This window comes from Anser cygnoides, chromosome 8, assembly GCF_040182565.1.
Source record: "Anser cygnoides isolate HZ-2024a breed goose chromosome 8, Taihu_goose_T2T_genome, whole genome shotgun sequence".
NCBI lineage: Eukaryota > Metazoa > Chordata > Aves > Anseriformes > Anatidae > Anser > Anser cygnoides.
The window spans coordinates 22685620-22708645 of record NC_089880.1 but is presented as its reverse complement, the minus strand read 5'-3'; the positions used below and the strand labels follow the sequence as shown (position 1 = coordinate 22708645).

General features: G+C 42.6%; 1 protein-coding gene across 11 annotated transcripts in view; it reads right to left on the bottom strand.

Annotated features, from left to right (window-relative positions):
* Nucleotides 1-23026, bottom strand: part of ST3GAL3 (ST3 beta-galactoside alpha-2,3-sialyltransferase 3) — a 183212-nt gene that overhangs the window by 146139 nt on the left and 14047 nt on the right. Inside the window, exon 1 of one of the 11 annotated variants that reach the window (XM_048059216.2) lies at nucleotides 21513-21650. The exons of the other annotated variants lie outside the window; for them this stretch is intronic. The gene's annotated coding sequence lies outside the window, so the exon portion shown is untranslated. Of the gene's footprint in view, nucleotides 1-21512; nucleotides 21651-23026 lie in introns of those variants that run through there. 11 annotated transcript variants of the gene reach the window in all.

Here is a 23026-nt window from a genome sequence, read left to right as displayed (position 1 = left end):
GCTGTATTTTGTTTCTGCGTAAAAATATCACATGGGCTTTTAACCTTAAATCATAGTCCATTAATTGTACTAATGACAGTGTCTTAAACTTACAGATACTCTCACAGCTTTCAAAGAGCTCTGGGAGGCAGCTGCACATTAACTTCAATTTACATACAGAAGAATACCTACATGCAATTAATAGCAACTAGGACAACAATTATTTTAATGCTCTGGTCTTCTCATGCCTACTGGAGCCGTTCAACCATTTTTTCCTCTCTATCCTCGGTACAGAAAGAAAACTTTCTTTGCATGTTGGCCTTTCTGAGCTAGCTCTCAGAAACTTCCCCTTCCTCAAAAGCAATAACCAGTACTCCAGAAATATAAATACTTCCATCAGGAAACTCACATTCTTGGGTTTGTTTGAAAATGATCTACTACTTCGGATAGCGAGCCAGTGGTCGAAAGCCTCCCAAAACCTTAAAGCATACATCTGGCCCGGCTGCCAAAATAACTGCCAGCAAGTCCATATGGACAGCTTTACAGTGACACTTCTCATCTCTCGTGTCTGCTCACAACCCAAACAAACGGCAGGAGGGAGTGAGGTACGAGAGAAGTACATGGGCGCAAAACAACTCCTGAATACAAGTGCTATATGGGCATATTCTCTCCAAAATGGCAACGTTCTACTTCTGCATTACAAGAACAGACCAGACTACTTATTCACATGAAAGGTGATAACGAAGAGAAAGAAATGTTGGATTGATTTTTCACTGTTGCTTTTTTGGCCCCACAGTTTGGGGACAAAAATCTTGTTTTGTTTTTTTAAACAGGACCACCACAACTGATTCCAAAATCTGAAGAGGCTTCTGGCCCATCAAACCCTAGAACTCATTAAGTTTCCAAAACATGCTCTAAAATTTGGATTTGAGAGGTCCTACATGGTACATGATTTTAGAGATAACTGACGTATAGAGAGAGATACCAAGCATGTTTTCTTTCAAAGTCCATGCTTCGAAGAGCAGCTTGTGTGACTGCAGCTTCTCTTTACCTTGCAGCCACAGCAGCTGATCTACACAGGGCATTACCTCCACCAAAAGCTGCACGATGTCCTCAACCAAACACCGACACATGCATCTGAAATCAAGATGTTCCAGAAGTCATCTATGCATCCTAGAAGGATGCCAAAAAAAATGCTATGCTGTTCCTTCAGTATCTGCTTGACTATGAAAACTCCCATATGCAGATGGGAATAAAACCCCACACACAAACTGTAACTTTGAACAGTGCATATACAGATTTTCACTTCCTATTATCTTCTTTTGCAGAAGTGTTTGATTTGAGGAAATTACTTGCTTCACCAAAATGTCAGAAAAATAACCCTGAGATGGACTAGATACTGCCAGCAGGTTGTTTCCATGTGCAGAAACTGCAGGACAATGAAGAAGTTATTCAGACAGCAGCAGCACCAGAGGAAGTTCATCACCACACTACCTAGTCCCTGGACAAATACAGCTGGAGATTATCTAAAGAAAAAGCGTTCCTCCCATCACATCATGTATAATAATACAATGAATCTCTTTAAATTAAGACTTGGCAGAGAAACAATCCAGTGAGAGAACAGATTCAAGGGCACACAGAAGGTCAGATACTAAGAAACATTGGTTCCAGTCTAAGATCAATGGAAATAAACTTCTAAGCACCTAACTAAATTTCGCAAACTTGTGAAACCAAACACCTACTCATACATTTTTGTTCCCATCTCTCTAAAATGAACACCAGAAGTTTCAAGGTCCAAATCATCAGATGTGCAACACAATTCAGTGTTGAGTCACGCCTCAAACACCCGTGCTAACTTCGCTCTTTAGAGCAGCCACCTAGACTTTCAGAGGACTTTCGGCACCCCTGGAAGAGCAAACAAACACGAAAAGCAGCAACAAAAACCCGCACCCCGGATCAATGGACGACTTTAATCTACCCATCAATACAAAGGAGCAGCTTGCTTAAGAACAGTAACCAAGCATCCATCAGTACCAGTATCACTGCAACATCAAGTGGTTTTGACAAAGTTAATGTGAAACTGCCAACTCCACTTCACCAAAAGCTGCAACTTCAGAAACTGAGAGCTGCCAGCACCCATTCTTATAGGAATCCAATTTCCACAAAGAAAACCCATCGGGATCTCAGGAAGACAAGCCCTCCACAGCATTCCACAACAGACCCCATTCCCCATTAGCATTTCCAGCCACCTGCTGAAGTGTGCTCCCAGCCAGGATTTCATAGACTCTCTGGGATTCACAAATTTTAGAGTTTCACCATTCTTGGATTACTCCACTAGCAGAACTCCTCATAAATGGCAACAGTCATTTTATTAACCTTATCCTAAAACAGCTGCCTCCTCTGCCACAACTGTACTTGACTGGCAAAATAACAGCTCGACACTGGCAGGTCTGGGATCAAATCAGAAACAGAAAACAGCCTCTTGGTTTGTGATAAGCCAGCTATATTGGCAACTTTTTGGCCCTAAGTTTGATTGAAATCGCCTGCACAAAAGAACAGCCGAGAGGAAAAGGAGAGAGAGCAGTGAGTAGGGCATCCTACGAACAAGGACTACTGCAGAATCCTGGGGCAAAACACAAGGGTCTGATCATTAAGAGAAAACAAATGATATGCTTCTACGTGGCTTAAGCTGGTGTTTTTTAAAGCCTGGGGCTGAAGTGTGGGGGAGAGGGTTCATTTGGTTTTGCGAGGTTTTTAAACTTTAATAAAAGAGCATCCTTCTCAGCCTGAATAACCTTGACATTCTTTCTCAACCATACTAAAACAAACATGCCCATGAGATCTCCTAAACCAAATCAAGTAATGGCAACACTAGCCATAATAGATGTTATTCAGTGTGATATACAAACCCTAGCATTTTGAGGCCAAGGTCTCCATATGGAGAAATGTGAGCCAAAAGCTGGATTTAGGGCCAACTTCAAAATTGCACATATGGAAGGGAACTACAACCACCTTAAGATCCTCACTGCATCCAAGCAGGCAGTTATCACCAGCTCCAGGCCCACAGACATGTGAAAGAAGGAAATGAGATTTATCAGTTACAGCAGACCACTTTCCCACAGCTGGTTTTAATTAAGCTAATTTGGTGGTAGTGACTTAGAGCTAGCAGAGCCTTCTCAAATCACTTTGCAAGTCTTTTTGCCAGCACTTCACCAGCTGTGCTGACCAGGAACACTAACTAGGAAGTTATTCTGCAATTGTCTGAACTATGGCATTTAAGAGTGGTACATGCACCCCCCTTAAATACCACCTGATAGTGCCACTGTTTACAGTAATAGGGTATGGGGAGAAGATGCAGAACATGAAGAAAGGTACTAGATAAACCCCACTGAGAAAACCACTTCTGAAAAGGCAGCTGGATCCCTTTCCAGAATCCCATTATGCCTTGGACATACCCATGCTACGTGAAACTTATTAACGAACATGTGGATATAGAACAGATTTTGGAACTGTAAGAACACAACAGCCTATATAATTCCTAGGCTAGTTGTGCAGTCGTCTCCTCTAGGCCAGTTTTTATTTTCTGGATACATACAGGATAGCTTTACCATGAAGAAATGCTTTGGGTTACACCGTGATCTCAGTACAAGCAAGGGCACAGCTAGATGGTGCAAATTTAAGCTTCATTTCCAGGCATGCATAAAGGGATGGCAATGGATTTAGCAAGGAAATCATTTAAACGACGTTTAACTAGATGAAAGTTTTTCTAGGAAAACTGCATGCAGCAATCAGAATCAGAGAGACTAATGGCATCACTACCAGCACAGGTACATAAGACCAAAAAGACATTTAGAACAGATCTATCAGTAAATACAACTTAAGAACACACCAAAAGAAAATACAGTCTTTTGAAAAAACATTTAGCATTTACTCAGAGCTGTACACTCTACTTCACACAAGGTATGAATTTCAGATACAAGAAAATCTTTCATTCAGATTAAAACATGCAACCTAGCCAGCTCACCACAAATGCAGCCTGAGGCATTAACGCTACTGATGCTCAAGCCGGGGAAGTCACAGAACCAAGCACTATGTGCACAAGCAAGGCAAAGAAAACAAGGCATATAACAGGATCATAACCTTGAGCTTCAGGAAAGCAGAATTCAGCCTGCTCAGGGACCTGCTTCAAAGAAAGCCATAGGATATGGGCCTGGAAAGAAGAGAAGTGGTGCAGGAAAGCTGGCTGATTTTGAAGGAGCAACTCCTTCAAGCTCAAGAATGGTCCAGCCCAGCATGCAGGGAATTGAGCAAAGGCAGCAGGAGTCCTGCATGGACAAACAAGGAGCTCCTGTCAAAATTCAAACGTAAAAAAAAAGCACACATGAGGTAGGGGCAGAGCCAGGCAAGCTGGGAAGAAAACATACACCGTGCTAGCGTGCAGGGACAGGCTTAGGGAAAGCCAAAGCCTGCCAGGAGTTGAACCTGGGGCTTTCTATAGGTAAATTAGGAGTAAAAGGAAGACTAGAGAAAATATGGGCCTGCTGCTGAATTGGGCAGCAAACCTGCTGCCAAAAAAATAAAAGTGCTGGAGAAATGGGCAGACAGAAGTCTCATGAAATTCAGCAAAGGGAAACGTGAAGTCCTGCTCCTGGGGAGGAATAACCCCGTGCACCCACACAGGTCGAGTACCAACCTGCTGGAAACCAGCTTTGCAGAGAAGGACCCGGGAGTCCTGGTGGACAAGCAGAGGAAGGAAGGCGAGGCAGCATCACACCCTCGTGGAAAGGCAAAGGGGGGATCCTGCTGGGGATCCCCCGCTACAAGAGGCACGGGGACACACTGGAGCGAGTCCAGCGCACTAAGGTGATTAAGGGATTGGAGCATCTGCCATGGGACAGGCTGAGAGCACTGGGGTTGTTCGGCCTTGAGCAGAGGAGGATCAGGAGAATCTTAGTAATGTGTATAAATACCCGATGGGAGGGAGTAAAGGCGGCAGAGACAGGCTCTTCTCAGAGGTGCCCAGTGAAAGGACAAGAGACAATGGGAACAAATTAAAACCAGGAAATTCTATTTAAACGTAATTAAAAAAGTAATTTCGCCGTGAGGATGAAGATGACTTCCAGAGGTGACTTCTAGCCTCAACTATTTTATGATTCGATGAAACACCGTTGTTCTAAATCAGCATTATCTCGTGGTTTTAGTGCAAGCACTTCCAGCCATGTTAGACTGATTCAGATCAAAGTAAATGCAGAGGAGTCCAGCTAACTGCAAGAAAGACAGACCTTCCAGTCTGACAGTGGCACGATGCCGGGCAAAAAGTCTTAAATCAGCCTCAAAGCGAGAGCTGAGGCCTACAAGGAGCACGGGATAAATCCAGTAACTGTAAGGTTGGAGTTCACCTACAAAGAATTTCCCTTCCAACATAATGAAATGCATTGTTACAGCTGCTATTTGAGCCCAGGAGTGAAAATCCAAGAATGATCCTGTTGAGGTCACAACTATTACCCATAATAAACCGTTCTTTACCACAGGCTCTCCAGAGGAACGGCCAGCTTAGCAGCATGCAGGCCGCAAACAACCAGAGTTACTTCACAGGACCCAGGCAGTTTCTCTGCACTTGTTCACTATATTCCATGTCAGTGACATCTCCTACAGCGACCGCCTCCTCCATGGAATTTGGAATTTCAGAATTGTAGAAAACTTGACGTGCAAAGCAGCATTTCTTGACAGCATAACAACAAATACAGCCATACTGGGATTTCTGACAGCGTAAATATGTTACGATACAGCTGGAATAGGGCAGCGACCAACCTGAAGATGTTTCGCTCTCACCAGTATTACCAATTCCAACCCAAAATTAACACTAACCTCAAGGTGTACTTACAGAGTGCTTTGTCAATAAAGCAATAAAAAGGCAATTTTCACACCGTGTGGCCCAGCACACCACAGCAGCTCCCCACCGCCACATCTGTGCCAAGACAACTGCTCACAGGGTACAGGTTGTAAATTGGATCAGTGAAAAAGCATGAGTCAAAAACCACCAAGAATATCCCAGAAAAAGGCAAGTACACAGTTACTTACAGCAGGTTAGCCACCAAAATCAACATACCATGTAACTAAAACCCCAGAAACTTAGTTTTGGAAAGCTCAGGGCCTTTCCACAGAACTCAAATAATCCTTGGCAAAGCAGTAACATTCCTTAAAAGTGGGTCTTAAATAACTGCACACCTGTCGACATTCAAATAAAACAACTCCATGGTGAACAGAGGCCAGAGACTATGTAAGAACGTGGTAAATAAAACAGAAGAGGAATGATTGTTAAGGCTATTCAATGAGAGATGGAATAATTGCAGCTTTGTTCCCAAACCATCACTGTTCTTTTTTAAATTTCATCTCCAGAAGAACAACTCTCCACAAACCTGTCCAGCATAATGAGTGCCTCAATCTAGAATAAAGAACAAACAATCTTTCCATGGTACTTAAGGAAAAGAAAGCTGTATAAGACAATGTGTCTTTGAAACACTTTGTGGCAGCAAAAATAACGAGAAAACATTCATGCTGACCTAACAAAATTAATAGATTGTCACAAAACTTCTTACTAAATTCATTAATAGATGGGATGAAGACGGTCTTGAGTGACCCAAAGATGACTAATAACATGCCAAGTGTTCCAATGACCAATATACCAGAAGCAAAAATATCCAAGCTCCATGCCCACATATCAACATTTGAAAAAACTCGTTTTGTATCTTACAACAACAGTACCCTCTACTGTTACAGAGCAGAATAGCACAAGATGAATCCCAGTCCTGACCATCACAGACACCCAGCGCAGGAACAGCTACCAAAAACATCTACATAGCTTTATCAACCATCTAGTTTCCTGTCAAGATCTTCCAGGTATGTTGGTTTCTTCACACTAGAGTCAGGTTTGGTGTTGGTTATGGTGTACAGCTATTTTTTTCCCCAAGACCTTTGTCTGTGATTGGAAAAAAAAAAGTGTATATATGCATATACATGTATACACATATTCCTTTTACATATATAAAAACACCTATCCTCTAAGGAAGACCAGAGACTGTCAACACCACAGCAACATCTTCTGGATCATTTCTGTAAAGCCAAAGGTAGCTTTCCAAGGGGCTTTTAGGTTTTATAATTAGTGCATCATCCAACAGCCACACATCATAGAGAAGTCCAAACACTCCGGTTCTTCAAAAAGCCAGTTGATGGCTACATCCCATCTGCAAATGGCCCTAGGGGTAACAACACAGGCAGACTCCTCTACTCCTGATATCTTATGACCACCTCCTAGCCCCATGCTGGAAGAGGGATGCAGCATTACATTGCAGATTCAGCACAGCAAGAGGAGAAATGGGGAGATAGGCAGACAGTCCCTGAGCTTCAGCTTGGGATGAAGTTTCCAAACCCATTCACTGAAGACTATTTTGAGTGGGGATTCAACACAAGCCGTGGACTTCAGGAGACACAGCCCTCACAGCGCTGAGTTGATGATCTTTAGCAGTGGAGAAATTCAGAAACTGGAAGCACATACAGCCCTTCTCAGGTCATGTGGAAAGCAAGGAGAAGTAGAAAAAGCACTGACTGTATGAGCATTAGAGGGCAAAAAAGCTCCCAAGGTTGATTTGAAGCACAGGCATTCCATGCAACACCTGTACGAACAGGCAGCAAGAAAAAAAAAAACATAAGAGCATGGAACATTTAAACTAGCTTATGAGGTTACAGTCAATGTCCTAAAATGAACTGTGGATAAGTACATTTCAGTGTGATCCAGAACTACACACCACCTGCCTTCAGAAATAATAAAATCCTTCTGTACAGAGATGAAGCTTTCTCCCTATTGAGGTCAGATTTGATTCACGCAGAATCACCAAATATTTCACCTGCAGTTAGCTTTTGGAGTTTTGCTTATGATCAACTTATAGATTTTTAGTTTAAAATTTTCCCCTTGAACTTTTTAATCTTGAACTTCCATTATTCACAAAGAACTCTCAAAGTGAGCAACATCAGAACCGAATCCCTTACCTTGTGAGTGATTAATCAATATCATGAAAAATCAACACTTTGAAGCATCTACCATCGACCAGATCTAGGCACCTGAAAAGGACTCTGCCGTTCCTCAGAGGCAATCGATCAGTACTCTTAATCCTACCCTAGACAGTTAAAATTATATATCAAAACTCTACTCTAAGAATTAGTTCAGGCTAAAAAGCACATATTTGTCTCCTGTTTAGAATGTCTGATATCTAGCAACTGTAACCCACGGGCTAGTAGGTTAGCTTTCCCATCAGGATACATACAGGATGGTTTCTTGTCTTTCCACTGGAGCAGACCCAGAACCACAGCTTTATATATTCCAGGGCAACAGCAACAAGGCATCCACGTATACGGCAAGTATACAAAGACCTGAATCTTGGCAAGGGGTCATGGCACCCTTCCTGCAGGCTACAGTGGTGTTGCGAGTTACAGTGAATGGCAAGCTGATCTGAATCAGCACCGCAATACTGAAACCCCAATGTCTTTGCACTGAAAAGCATGAACAAGAATATAACCACAACCTACATTTCCTACTCCATTCATTCAGACAAAGCCTCAAAAAATAAAAAAATATAGCAGTCTGGAGTACCACACTCCAAGAAACACATGGACAAACTGCAGGGTCTAAAAAAGAGCAGTAAGAACGATCCGTGTCTAGAAAATTTAAGAAAACAAGACTGAAAAGAAGGTTATCAACTAGCCTAAAACACATAAACACATATTGAGAAAGGGAGGAGGGTATTCACAAAAGCTCACCATTGACTTGATTGCAATCAAAATGATTTAGGGCAGACATGAGGAAGAATCTGTCTACAGGGAAGAATAATTAAGCACTGGGATAGATTGTCCAAGTTTCCATCATTAGGTTTTATAGAGTACTTCTGACATATGCTGGCATAAAATTATGCTAAAAATATTGTTTCTAAAGTCCTGGAGTAAGACCTCCTGCAGTTCTTTCCAAGGCTGTTTTCTACAATTTCCTATAAAGGAAAATATTTTGAGTGGCCATTGTTAAAAAAAAACAACACACGCAGCTTCTAAAATGAGTAGCAATATTTAAGATAAGATAAACAAGAAAATAAATATTACTAAAAGCAAAGTATATTAATCTACAGTTAAAAAAACATAGTACAATCAGTTTACAAATTAAATATTTACTCAAGTATCTTAGCAAGTAACCAAACTGTAATACAACAGGAAAGGAAACTACTTCGCAGTTCCAGCTCTCACTCTTGGTTGTTTCTTAATGCCAGCGAAGGAGCTGGGCTAAAAGACAGAGCCCAGAAAACAAAAACGCAAGCTACTGGCACTGAAATACACAACATAAATATTAAAATAACCGAAGTTTTATCGGTTAAAAATGAATTCTATTTTTTAATTAAATGCATTACCTACAGATTTGCTGTTCAAGACCACTATTCTCATTTTTAATATCAGGGCAGTGATAAGAGATACCTTATAGCAAAAGCCATATATATATATTTTTTTAATTCAGCCCAAGTCTCAAGGTGGTTATAATCACAGCAACTTAACCTCATTCTCATTAGTACGATTGCCCACCATTCATCTAGAAATGCGAGGCCCTTTCAAGCCTGCCCTTTAAGAGAATCCAAAATTGTTTGCCTTGCTGCAGAAACATGAGGGAAGAGAGAAATTAAAAACTATGAACTTGCTCCTGTCTTCAAGATGAAATTTCTGATTTATGTGAGCCTGCACGAGATCATAATCCTGGCTTGGAGTACAGCATCCTACATGCAACTGCACAGGATTTATATGCCATGTGATAGCACATAACCACATTTTCCCCTAACATTTTATGAGACCCAACAGCCATTCCAGAGACCAGGCTTCACACTGTACAGGATGTAAGAAGGGAACCACCCAGCAATCAGTGCAACATGCAGCCTTCTGGAAACATTCATTCCAATAGCTCCCACTGGACAAGGACAAAGGAAATACTACAAATATATATTTTTTTTTAATTAAAAATTTTTATAAGGTGTACACTGGCATATGCTAGGAGGAATAGATAAAAGTTATTTTAAGAGAAAGAGGCTTCAGAAATATACTCAGTTATCTCTTCTTCCAGTAAGAGTTGAGATTACGTTGTTTGTCACTGATCATTAACTTCAGTGCCTTGGAAATCTCACCTTTAAAGGACAACAAATAGCTTCTGTGAAAAAAAGAGACAACAGCTATTGCTGGTGTGGTCACTGCAAGACAAGGCAGTTACGAGCAACTGGATGAAAGTACTCAAAAGGTAGATGAAGTGGCAACATGCCAGACTATGGACAACACATGTCCTGTTGCACAGCTGAGGGAATGCTTGTAAGTAGACCGCAGGGGTTTAAAAATCAATGAAGAAATTCATGGGAGAGATTTAAAGAGCTTAGTGTGGATCCCTGACTAAAAAAATAATAATAAATAAACTACCTCAAAAATAGCTTGGAAAGTAACATCTGCACTGTATGGGAAACTGCAGAACTAGATGGTCTTGAAGAAAAGTCCAGAAAGTTGAAAGATGACAGAATAATCAATATAAATGCTCAAAGGGATTAGAAAGAACAAACACAAGTACACAAGGGAAGCACTAAGGGCGCTACTCCTTTTGGATGCAACACCCTGCCGTCACCCATCTCCCCCAAAACAGGTAGCGAACCCAAGTTTGCAGTCACTTCAGTGAAGATCAAACTTGTGTTCAGCACTCCAAATATCTCCGCATTTTTTGTCATAACCCAGACATGCCCCTCACTAACAGCTGGCAGCAGTGAAGTAGTTCAGATGCAGCGGTGCCCACCCAGTCCAGCTGTTAGCAGCAGCACTGTCTTCTCCAGGGGGAGGCAGTGGTCACATGCACAGCCTGCCTTGCAACCATCATCTTCACACCAGTCCTTGACATCTGATTACACAGCAGTCTGTGATACCCATCCTCTTCCAGATAGTTCTTTGTTATTCTGGGCTTACTAAATAGCTGCTTGTCAAGTACTCAGAGGCTAAATTACTAGTGGTGCACAAAGAGCCTCAGCCTTTCCTCCCTGACTTTTTCATCTGCCCAGCTCAGGAGCTTCAAAACAAAGCCCTGATGATCTCGGAACACCCCACTTCTCACGCTGCCTTTGGGACTTCACTGCCTACATACATAACATCTGCAGGGAGACAGGCAGACACACGGAGAACATTCTCAATGCCCACACCACCTTCTGAGTCCTTCAGGGGAAGGAAGTGACGGTGGCCACAAGTCACAGCTCAGGAGGTCCAGACTGGACTTCGGGAAGAAGTTTTTCACCAGGAAGGTAGCAGGACACGGAACAGGTTGCCCAGGGAGGGTGCCTGCTGTCTGATGTCTGGTTTTCAGCTCATCCCTCTGTTGCTACTCCCTGAACAGTGACCGCTTTTGGACTAAGGCTCTTCAGGAGCAAAAAGCCTTTTTGGTAGCAACACCATTTCCCGTGTTGCTACTGCACATTCGCACCATCCATTCAATGTTAAGTGCCCCTTTATTCATCTGGCATACCTTCAGCAAGCTCCAATATAGGCGCCACGCACCTCCTGTACAACAAATGCACAATTAAGTGGCATTTGAAGCGGAAGATGAAATACAAGAAAGTACACAGAATGATTTAACAGACATGAAGCAGAAAAAATAGGGAAAAACAAAGCAAAACACAAAATCATCTAAAAAACAATGAGCCCTCTGTCTTAATGCATCACGCCTGGTCTCTGGGGCGGGCTACAGACAAACAAGGGATTGTGCAGATGATCAAATACCAGGATGCTAACACATGACCTGTGAGGACAGACTGAGCGAAGGAGGCTTGTTTAGCCTGGAGAAAACAAAGCTTTGGGGAGACAAAATAACAGCCCTCCAGCACCTGCAAGAAGGCTATAAGGAAAACAGAGCCTGGTTCCCAAAGTGTTGCGTGGCGTGACACAGAGGCAATACGCGTAAGTTGAAGCGAGAGAAGCTCAGACTGGATATATGGAAAAATCTGTTCACAATCGAGACAGCGAGGCATTGGAAAAGGTTGTACTGGAAGGCTGTGAGGTCTCCGTCCTTTGACGTTTTCAAGACCTGAGTGGATAAAGACCTGAGTAACGTGGTACCAACCAGTAACCACCCCCACACTGAGCAGGAGGTCGGACTAGAGATCTCACAATGTTCCCTCCAACCATTATCATCATATAGTTTACAAAGTCTTACTCTGTTCTTGAAAGCACTGAAAATTTTTCACAGGAGGAAAAAAAACCAACAAAACAAATAGGAGAGTATATTGCAGTTCTATTTAGTAAAAGAGCTCTTTTTACCACTAAAACTGCAGTGACAGTGGCTAAACAGACCCAAAAAAATATATGGATATAAACTTGGGAGAGAGACGGTAAAAAGATTCAGTTTTAAACAACAGAATTAACAGAGACAGAGGTTCTGCTCCAGAAATACACTGCCCTTAGTTCAGTGGAAACAAATCAAGAAAGCACTGATTGATTGGCCACCCCAAATTACCTTTACTTTACTTCTCATAATCAACCCAAGTCAAAAACCAGAGTATTATTAAGCTTTTTTTGCATTTCAATACAAGAATATAAGAAAGTAACAGAAAATAAATATCCAGAGTTAGTGTGATTTGGATATTTCCCACTTGTAACTTATTTCCCAAGCATAATTCCAAATTTAAACCTGCTTTGCTAGAATAAACCTACTTTCATCTTCAAGCTGATCTCACATCCATAGTTACCACATATGACTCTACTGTATTTTCTAGCAGGATTTAAACATTCACCACACTATGTCTTCAAAATCACTTTTTTAATTAACACTTTCTGCTATCCATTTAGGTCAATTTTACCAAAAGCTAATAGGAAAATTAAATTATTTCACCATCTTCTTTACTCACTTATGCTTTTAACTGGACTTAAGGAGTGCTTTTTCACACACAATTAGTTTGTGAAGCTCAATACCACAGGAGGACGGTGCCAGAAGCTTATAACCAGGTTTGAAAAGGTATTTCTCCTCAACTAGCAGAAGTCCTTTAAATTAAACCAGTTATTCTGAAAATAGCTGAAGTAACAAAGCATGGTTTCCTAAGAACTTCAGATTTGTCTGGATTTCCCTCCCTCTGCAACAACACAAGCATGGTACCCCAGAACCTTGCATCCCTGCATAACGTCCCCCTACTCTCCCCAGGTTCTTTGGGGAAATGCATGTTTAAAAAAAAAAAAAACAAACACAATTGGAATTAATAAAAATCCAATTATTAGCACAAAGCTGAAAAATGCCTTCTGAATAGGAGCGGCAGGAGGCAAAGACAAAAACCTGTTATGGGATGGGACTTGATCAGATTATGAAAACGGATACCGGTAACTGGATACAACACATAGCAAAATTCCTTCCAAATTAAGTTACTCTAAAAGCAAGTGACTCTGGAGAAGGGTTTTTTGACTTACAATTTACAGAAGCTCACCCAGAGAACGGCAGGTGCCACTTGGCAACTGCACAGGAAAGAGGAATGCTGTGATTTTTTTTTTTTTTTTTTGAAATAATATTAACCCAACAGTCGAGCTTTTGGCAGCGCGCAGTGCTGGTGAGGGGTCAGGCAGCAGACATCTGCTGCCCTCCGGTGGTACCTGCACAAACCGCACGGCTCGGCCGGCCGCAGCCTGCTCACCTGGCTGCCTGCGAGACAGAGCCGAGGTACGGGCTTAAGCGCTTCAGCCTGCCTGGTATGGCTCAAAACCAACGCTTCCAAAGAACTGGAGCGGGAGGGAAAGGAAGGCTTCTGTATTTTCACACTGCATCAGTTTCCTGTTCGGATCCGTTATACGACCAAGTTTTCCAGCGTATCTGAACGCTTGCCAGCGGAGAGGGAGCTGCTCAGCCGTGGGCTCAGCAGAAACTTTTCCATTACAGCACATCCCAAAGTCAATTCACGCTACCTCTGCTATCATGTTATTTAGTCTTTGCAAAGATTAAAGCATCTAACAAAAAATTAATCAGAGGACAAAGCGAAAAACTTAATTCTTCAGGAAAAAAAAAAGAATAAATCACAGTACCACGTGCTACTTCCACTGAGGTGTGAGACACAATGTGCCTTTTTACAAATCCCTGCTTATGGGAACAGACCAGTATAAATCATGGGAAAAAGAACTGTTCACGCAGGAAAAGGTGATAGAGATACTGCAGTTCCTGGTGCATCATCTGGAGCTCTCAGGGAGAGATCTGACAGCAGATCCCACAAGGCTCCCATACCCCACAAGCCTCCTAAAGACTTTCCCACGAGCACGAACGGCTCTTCGATCCCCCCAGCCTCCTGTTCCAGGGCACAAGCAGCAATGCCGACTGTGTGCTAAGTGCTCTGACAGCTTCTGTCCGGCTCTTCCAGCCAAGCAACTGCAACACGTGAAGCAGTCTATCATACAGATACTCCAAACTTCCCTTAAGCAGGTCCTCAAGAAGAGCCCATTATGAGATTAGTTAACATCACGAACCGGGACGAGGATAAAGAAAGCTACTTATGGGGTAATTCCACTGCTGCAAAGGCACAAACAAACGCACGACTGCTGAGCAAGGCGTGTTTATACTAAAACAGCATTATGTCAAACACAGCGATTAATACACAACACCTGAGAGGGGCTTTTTAACCTTTTGGCTACACTACTAAGTCTTAAATAAAATCAGCCAAAGTAGCCCAGACTTCAGCAGTTATATTCAAGTGTGCAGGAAAAAAATTCTTACCTTAGTTCTTTTTTATGCTATAACTGTAAAGGTTGCTGGAAGCGAGTGAAATACCCAGCACCGATATTTTTACCCGGCACTATGCAACAGCAGGTTTCTCTAGTCCTTCATCCATCCTTTGAGGCAGAAAACGCAACTTGTATAGAAGAACATATAAAGAATATGCAGCCCTGGTTTATGAGCTATTTTAAATTCTTGATTAAAAAAAAAAAGAAAGTTTTAATAACTATATCAAGAAACTTAAAGCATTCAGAGGTCAGGATGCAGAAGCCTGAAGGCAGTCTCTCTACATAGTGGCATGTTCTCTGTTCACAGGAGCACAAACTATTTCTCAGATCCAAGACATCATAATTATAGCACTAACTTAGTGAGAAACAGCACATGCAGCAAGCAGAAGTAATAAAACATCATATTGTGCAGAAGCTTTCATATTTTCCTAATGCCTATATGGCCTTTTTTTCAATATGCAAACCTCTCAGAAGTTTAGAAATATTCAAACTATATCCTTAAATATGAAATAAATTTAGAAAATTCAATCAGAATTAACACTTTTTTTTTTTTTTTTTTAAGAACTAGAATTCATTTTGCAGTCTTTACACTGCATTAGCTCTGCCTTCTGCTTCTTATAAAGTACTGGACCCAAACACAAAAGGACCAATATAGAGAGAAATTAATGTTGTAATGACTCATTTTTAATAATAATAAAAGCCTTCCCAATGCTCAAATAGGGCACTTCTAAGCAGAGATTACAGCAACAGTGCTAACAAAAATGCAGAATTACTAATTTCCGAGCAGCATAATGGAGAACCGCCTATGCTCTATTTAGAACGTGACAGAATTGTGTGGGGCAAGTCTCAAAAGGCAAAAAAGTCTCAGCAACTAAATTCACAGTAATTAGATTTCTAATTTTACCCAGAGCATTAGTGACTGCTATGGTTAAAACGGCCTCAACTGTTCCATTATTCCCCACTTTTCGAAAGCTCGCATTTTCATCCTTTGAGCACAAATTCTAGAAGTTTAGTCTGTGCCTGAACATTTTTTTTTTTTTTTTAAGTTTAAATAGAAGAAAATAGAGTTCTGTGCCTGAGTATGGAGCGCAAAATTCAACTTTTCCACTAGAAAAAAAAACAAAACAAACAACCTACCTTCAAAAAGAAAAACGCAGTTGTGGTATTTATGCAGCTAGAAAGCATGAAGTGCTGTGCCTTTGATGTGGTGACTCTGAAGGCTGCAAACCCCAAACCAGCATTCACAACTGTTCAGGCACTCGCACAGAAGCATCTTAGGCAAGTTCCACGAGCACCTAACAGCAGCCTCATCACCCCCTAATTACAGCACCTACATCAAGCCACCAGCACTGCCCATGCAAGCCATCACCTCGCCAGCTTTGTTACTGACACTACACTTCTAAACAGTGCTGTGTTTGTACAAATAGGAGCAGATAATCTCTGCCCCAAGCAAGCAACTTCAGCATATTGCTGTTCTCTCAATCTAGCAGATGCAGAATGCATTAATACAGGAAAAGAAGCCTCCTTTGGCCAACTGGACGCTGGACTGAGAGCCTGGAGACTTTTATTCTATTCATAGCTCTGCCCTTGAGCTGCTGTGTGACACGGAATAATTTCACTTTCCTGTGCCTCCGCTTCCTCTGCCTTCCTGAGTCCAGTCTGTTTAAGCTACCACCCTTCATCCTAAGAAATGTCTCAGTACATTTTTTTTGATTAGGATCTCTAGACACAATCGCAACTGAATAGCGATGCTTACGTAGCATTACCGCTATTAGGAGTTTGATTCATTTCTGACGAAGATAAAAAGATTTAATTGTACATATAAATTATTAACCTTGTCAACATTTATTTAGAGTAAGCCTTAGTGTGTGGGAAGCCCTCAGCTACTTACCCATTTGAAAAACTCAACATTTATTGATTTCTGTGCCTTCACATTCTTTCTACTTCCTTTAAAGCATTCTATAGCTACGCTGCGTTACCTCTGCTTGTTCCAAGAGGTAAGGGGCATACTTACCCAGCTCAGATGAGTAAGCACGCTCAGATGAGATTTAACCAGTGTTCCTAGCACTGAAATCCACTGGTAAATAGCTAAGAAAAAAATGACACCTTGTAACAGGGACTGAGTTAAAGTAGGATGGATCCTAGCATCATTTGAAAAAAGTTTAAGACAAGCAACTTATGTGTTTATAAGTTTCTAAAATTGCAAATAACTATTTTTTAACACATTCTGATTTTTTTTTTTTTTTTTTTTGCTCTCGAACAGAGCAAGAAGAGCTAAATTTTGACCCCCAAAGACACGTACCTTTGATTGCACAAGCATATGGTTATTTCACAATACTAAGAACCGGTTATGAAATACTTTGTAGTTTCTGTACCCGACTAGAATTTCGTGCTAGCCTCACGAGCTATTATTCCTCAAGAAGGCAGTGCATACAAGAGCGACGCACTCCTGTGGTATAAGTCAGCCATCTCGGGTTCCAAAAGCTACTCAGGATTTGCACGCAGAGCACGAATTACGTTCTGCTTGGTGCGTGGGTACACAGCTGCACTCCTTGGGAAGCGCAGAGGTATGCGATTCACAGAGCTGCACCTCGCGACCCAGCCATACCATCCTTGCAAGTCATCGCCAGGCTTGGCTGGTGCCTTCCCTCAGCCTGGCACCGGGATGTAACTTCCGTTTCCAGCAGAAAAATGAGCTCTGATAGCAACAAAAGCACTAAGTAGCTTGGCAGAAGACGACAATCTATGGAAAAACCTCTTCTCCAAAACATGCCTAAGACGTGGTCAGAATCAATACTAAGGCCATGGCCAGACCGCAGCTGTCCAGCTCGAGACAAAGCACAACCAGCCTCCTTTTGCCAGGCGTTATTGCCCCAACCACGCCAGCAGAACTGACACGAGCACGAAAGATGCCCAAGGCCAGCCTACCTATGTTAAGGCCAGCAGGGAAAGTCTGTGATCTGTTCATCAATACGAGTGATCTATTCATCAGTATTCACCAAAATCAAACCAGTGCTGGGGTGGAGCGTCCATCAAGCCCGGTAACACCTGAAGGCACAACAGCCACTGCTGCATCAGCTACAGGGCAGAGGCGCAGGCTTCGTGTGCCAAGGGGATGTACGGTGACAGGATGGAGGCAAGGCAGGGAACTGCTCACCAAACCCAAACAGTGAGGTATGGGGAAGAACCGCACAGTGGCTGAGCAGGGGAAGCTCAGGGAGAGGGGGGACACAAAGGCACAAATGAGGGACTCACGGAGTGACAAGCCTGCCACCGTGAAGAGAAGCCAGAGCACCTGACTGCTTTAGGATGTAAAACTATCCTAGTGTAGGAGGACGGAGAAGTACTTACTCCTGCACCTCGCTTTCATACTTTGCTGGAAAGTCAATACTGGCTCATAACTAAAGCAGTAACTCGGGGCTGAAAAAGCTGGAAAGGAGACAGAGCAAGTGCAAGCACCGCATTACAGCTACTCCACGGACCAGAGGCGCTCAGGGTGCTCTGCTCTTACTGCTGCCAGCAACCTGCCCCTGGAGCTCCCTAAGCCTCGGGAGCCTGCAGGGAGCTCTTCTCCTGCAGAGAAATGCTCACTCCTGCCCTCGAGGGCTCCATCAGGCACATTTCCCATTGCCCCGGCAGAGTTTTGCCCCGTGCTGTTGTTACCGCAGCACCAGAAATTCCCAGAGGGACAGACAGCAGAGTCCCCGGAGCAGCGTGGTTGTAAAGGATCAGAGAAAGATGAAGCACATATCCACCCACATCCTTCGACCTACCTTGTGAAGCGCCGCTTGAAATTTTTGCATTTCTTTTCTAACTCTTTCACAGATCTCCAGAGGCACAGCCGGTGAGCAGACGGCTCCACGTGTGCCAGCAGCAGAGGGGCAGCAGCCACGGGTGTGCAGGGCATCGAGCACAGGGGGCACCAGGAGCACCCGCATCCGCCTCCAGCCACGACCACCCCTGGGGAGGACACTGCCACGACCGAGTTTCCTGAGCTCCAGGAATTTGGGCTTAGCCACACTCCTTATTCTGGCAGGCTACCAGGGAGCACAAAGTAAATTGAACAGCGATAACAATTTCTGGGCACCAAATCTATTTTTCAGCGTTCTGCACAGATAAGAGATCTGGCCACCACAGCTGGCGCTCTGAAGTTTCTACTTTCAAGCTCAATACAAGCAAAACATTTCAGCCCAACAGGAGAATTCTTAGAAAAGTTAGTGTATTTTACTAGGCAACTGACATTTTAACCCCCCCCCCTTTTTTTTTTTACATCTTTATGTCTAATATTCACTGCTCTCTTGAGAAGTTACTTCCTATTTTGAACCCTTATTTCAAAAAGGCATCACTGTGATACTCATATCTCTAAAGCACCTGAAAAGCAGCGAAAAGATCCCTTAAATTTGCTGCTGAATCCATTTTATTTGTTGCTGGATCCGCTTTACAAGACCTTTCTAACCATTCATTATCAGTTTTGGTACAATAAGTACAGCATTAACATGAACTACAGAAGAGCTGAGTAAAGAAACCGACTGTGAAGATCCTAATAACTGTGAACTCCTAGTAACTCTGTTTCTAATCTCTGCCCCTGCAAAGAAAAATAAAAAAAAAGAAGCAACTGCTTCAGGAAGCCCATGCTGCTGCAAAATACTGCCCAAAACAACTCTCAAAAGCAACTAATGCCCACAAGGTTAGCATCTATCAGGCTTTTCAGCCCGAGAAGGAGGAGCAGCAGCAGCAAAGTCCACCGTAAAAAAAAAACACACACCCCTGAGGCTGTGGCCATAGACAGATACAGAACAACTGAAATAAACGGTCAGCATCACCATTTGTTTGTCATCCCCACCAACAGGGACACAAGTGCCTCATAATCCCACAGCAGAAAATGATGTGCTTCCTCATCCACCTAACCCTAAATTCAGCCAGCTGAGCTCCGGCCACTTTCATCAGAGATTTACACTCGCAATGCCAAGTTGAGCTGGCCCTGAAATGTTATTTTTATAGGAGCACTCCTGCGCTTCTTTCTCCTGGCAAAGGCAAATAGGACAGTGACTCCCAGATGCAGAGGTCTGAACACGAAGGTAGTGCACATTTTTCCCCCAAAAGGGGATGAGTTTGCCTCCATAGCCTGGCTGCTCACTGGTGCTGAATGTTTTTTAGTTGGTTGTCATTAAAGAACGGAATGGAAATAAGTCAGGCATCATGGTAAGCAAGATCCCCTCCCTTACTGTAGGACAAGTGACAGCCCCAGTAACTCAAGCTACAACTGCTATAACCCTGCCACATACCATCACATGTATGGCGAGGCTTTAACCACACAAGGAAGGGCATGCACGTTCCAAACCCTTGTAAAAAGATCAGTTTCTTCAACACATTTTCAGTCCTTAATGTGAGAATTGACAAAAATACCATTTCATTTTGAAGGAGAGAAACCATATGCGAAAGGTACAAGTTTGATTGCTTTTTATTAATTTAGCCTTATTTGCTGTGAGACTGGTCTCCATGGAAATGCAAGCAGACGAAAAACCTGCAACCAGAAGTGAGTCAGTTTTGCCTGTTTATGTCTCCTCAGTTCCCATAGAAACAGATATTAAAAAAAAAAAAAGAAGAAAAAGGATAAGGGTCCTGAAATACCTTCAGAAAATCTCTTCCCAGAGCTTTATCTCTTTGGCTGCCTTTCCAGAATTTGAGTTGAAAATAGCACTAAGCAACAGATGACAGAGTAGTGACTTGGTATTGTTATGGAGACATCAACAGAAAATACCTGGGGATGTTTCAAAAGCCACATTCAAACTGAGAGCTCAAAATCTATAGTTACAAATTGTATTAACTTGGGTTCTGGCAAAAGTACCTGAAGGTGAGTGTATGTTTTCCAATTAATTCAATGCTAATGTAGATACAAATACAATAGAGAACAGGAAAATATGGTCACACTGTCCTCGTCCCAAACGTATTTCAATATTTGGAGAGGCCAAAAAAAAACTGCTGCCTTGGGGGGATGAGTCCAATATTTCCATAGCCAGGACATTTTAAATGGAATCATTCCTTCCTTACAACATACTCGTTTTTGCGAAATCAGCTATACACGTACCAGGTTAAGTAACAAACATCAGTATTTAATTTTAACGTGACCATATTCTGCCCTTCACAGCTCTGGGTAAAAAAGTATTCCTCCGAGCAGATAAAGGAAATCCTGAGGCACTGTCAGCAAGGCTCCATCTCCATCCTACTTTCCAGAGATACCAGGGCACTTTCTCATGTGCTGCCTCCTTCACAGTAGCACAGATACCATCTCCTTCCTCCTCGGAGCCAAATGTACCGAGGCACTGGACAGGAGAGAGAGCTGTTAGGAAAAAGGCTGTGGTGCATGTCTCAGCCCTTCAAAGCCTGCTGCTATCACTACCATTATTAGTTAAGAAATCCCTGGCAACTCACTGCCCGGAAACAAGAGTAAACAGAGCTATAATCACCTGCTGCTGTGAGGTCCTTCATGTACGTACAGGAGACCTAACCCTGACACCAACCTTCTCATTTCCTTCTTTGTCTCCCACCTCACATTATCAATTCTACGCGCTTAGCACGCCACAGTGCAACCCAGCACTTTGAATCTGAGGGACTGCTGGTCCAGGAAGAACTTGCAGGAAGGGGTTTCTCTTACTGCTACTGCCAGAGACCAAAGCTGCATTATGGAAATCAGGAAAAGAGAAAAGAAAAATAAAATGGAAAAAAGGAAAGCTCACCTCTATCCTAAATACTGCTCGCACAGTCCCAGCGATGCCCAGCATTCGCAGTGTTACACGCCTCTTTCTGCACCGACCTGCTGCTCTGAGAGCTAGCAGCATCACCACACACATGGAAAAGACAAGGCTGGGGGAAGAACAGCCCATCCCCATGCTCACAACAAGGATAAGAGAGGGGTCACAGCCGCTGGCAGTTTGTCTTGAATGGAAGAAGCAGCTGAGCCTAATTCAATCTTAACAAGCTCACATTAGTTGAATTTAGTCTATTCCTGTCACAGGAAAGATAAGCCTTAGAGAATTAATTCATTTCAACTCCCCGTTGTGTTTTGGCAAGGTGTAGAGTCACGCAGTAAGGAGAAAGATCTCTCAGAACTCATGAAGGCATCGAAGAGGACAGATCTAAAGTTAGGCAGAGATGGTAAGAGAACCACCGACGTGCATTTTTCGGGCTGTTCAGAAGTTTAGCTCCCTTCTTGGAGGTGTCAGAAGTGGCAACAAATGACATACTTCAACTCTTCGCTTACTGTAGCAGCTGAACATACAAGCATCCACGTCTCGGTGTGACCAGACTTCTTACACTCAAATAAATCCCTAACAGCCACACACAGGCGTTTTCTAACACATGAAGCGAGCAAATCACACGAGCACCAAGTAAGCAGGTGAAGTACTTTTCACCATACTCTATGACAAATTTGATTTCTGTCTGGTATTAAACACAGGTGTCAAGTTCTCTAAAAGCAGTCTCTGAAGAGATTACGAGGGTGTCAGATACCAGGACCAGCTTAGCTTCATGCCTCCGCTGGCACAAAGAACGGATTAGAGAGAAAACGTACGTGACCATGGAAGCTAGGGAGTCACCGACACCAAACACAGTCACTGGTCACGTATAAAAGGAAATAATTGAATGAATAAGTGACATATGCAGAAAATCAATACTCCCAGATTATTAAACACCCGGGAATTAACAAAGCTAACCTCCTTTTGCCCTTGAACCTTGTATCAGTCGTGAAGAAATATACAAGGTCACAGATTGAATACCTACAAAACAAAAGCCCAGGAAGCTATCAAACACCATCTGCCTTCTGAACTGATTAGGCAAGGCTCCCTTTAGATAAAAGGAAATATAATTGCAACTGTATACGTCATATCATGTTACACGTGCTCAAGGAGGCCTAATCACGGTTAAATGAGCAACCTCAATTCTGTTATTTGTTAACTTCCAAATGCTTATTTATAGAAGCTTAACGTCAACTCCTTCTATCGAGTTTCCCAATATAGGATTTTCAATTTGTATTTCAAGGCTGCACAGGTTCCTCGTGTATAAAATTACATGATAAATAAAACCTTTTTAGTACAGACTGAACTCTAACGATCAACTGACAACCGCTACCACCTTCACTGCTTTCAAAAGCAACCGTATAAAAATCGTCCCTCTTACATTTGACTGCTGCTTGCACTAAACTTGCAGGGAGCTTGCTGTGATATTTAAGACAATCCATAAAAGTCTCTAGAAG